Raw genomic sequence first — 1,268 nt, forward strand, 5'->3', positions numbered from 1 at the left:
CACGAGGGGGAATCTGCATGCAGAAAGGTATAATATGCACACATGATCGAGGTGCATTAAGATGATTAACAAGCAGAACGTTAATCCAATTGTACAATCAATTCTTTTGAAAAATGACATTAATGTTAATTGAAAAGTGCTGATGTATATGATGTTTTGCTTGTGTGTGTTTTGTGCCCAAACAGGACAGGAGTGTGTACTGCGAAGACTGGGGCGAGGCTCTGACCAATAAGAGCGTTCCAGTGATTTGTGTGGTGAATCTGCAGAGCGGCTCCGTCAGCATGCTGCAGGACGTCCTGCCTGACGTCTCACCGGGACAGGTGAGGACAGACAGAGAAACTTTCAGATACTTCATCTGACACTACAGGGTGTTTGTGATTTTGGAGTGTAATTGTGTGGAGTTAAGTGTCCCAATGATACCAACAGAAGGATGTCCTCTTGGCTTCTGAATGTTTTTTTTTCTTTTATTACTATTTTAAACACATCTGTCTGTGTGTGTGTGTGTGTGTGTGTGTGTGTGTGTGTGTGTGTGTGTGTGTTTGTGTGCGCGCACACGCTGTTCTCCAGGCTTTATGGGCTCCTGGGAGTCAATCAGTGTTTTTCGTTGGTTGGTACCATGAACCATTCAGACTCGGACTGAAGTTCTGCTCCAACCGCAGGTCAGAGAGTTTTGTTTCTTTTCAGTTTTAGCCTTTTCTTCAGCACTGAAATAGACAAAACTAATGTCAAGTGAATGTTATTTATATATTTGAAAATTACAAGTTTTCATTTGGGTAAGTGTAAAAAAATAAAAATAAAAAAAAAAGAAGAAACTGTTATTTCTTCTAATTCTCCCTCTTAACCGAATCCTTTGAAGGATACTTTACTTCCCAAATTACCATTTGTTTATTAATTACTCCCCCGTGTTATATTGAATTAGTGAAGAAAACATTGTTTTGATAACCAAATCATCATTTGGGGGTTGAAGTGTAATTTGATCATTATTGATCTGTTTTTAAACAAAACCTTATTTTTAAACACATAATGAAAGCACTAATTATGATCTTTTTCACGTCATAAAAGTGATTAATTGTTGTTATGGTACGTTGGTGGCAGGGAGGAATTTCTTTGTGCATGTGCTGAATCAAAACCGAAAAGGAAAATGAAAAAACAGCAGCAACAAAGCAGAAAAAAATGAAACCTTTAGTTTAGTGAGTCATGTAAAAATACAGTTAATTTGTACAGGTTCAAACCAAACAGTGGAAATAACCGTCTGCAGTTTCTTTTTG

At 37.6% G+C, this 1,268-nt stretch overlaps 1 long non-coding RNA gene across 1 annotated transcript; it reads left to right on the forward strand.

The window, feature by feature from the left end:
* Position 1: 1 nt before the first annotated feature.
* Positions 2-705, forward strand: LOC121939119. The gene is made up of 3 exons (XR_006105407.1): positions 2-27; positions 186-320; positions 568-705. It is a non-coding gene; the product is annotated as an uncharacterized LOC121939119 (long non-coding RNA).
* The last annotated feature ends 563 nt before the right edge of the window (positions 706-1,268 follow it).

The sequence above is a fragment of the Plectropomus leopardus genome, unplaced genomic scaffold, assembly GCF_008729295.1.
Source record: "Plectropomus leopardus isolate mb unplaced genomic scaffold, YSFRI_Pleo_2.0 unplaced_scaffold4144, whole genome shotgun sequence".
Lineage (NCBI taxonomy): Eukaryota > Metazoa > Chordata > Actinopteri > Perciformes > Serranidae > Plectropomus > Plectropomus leopardus.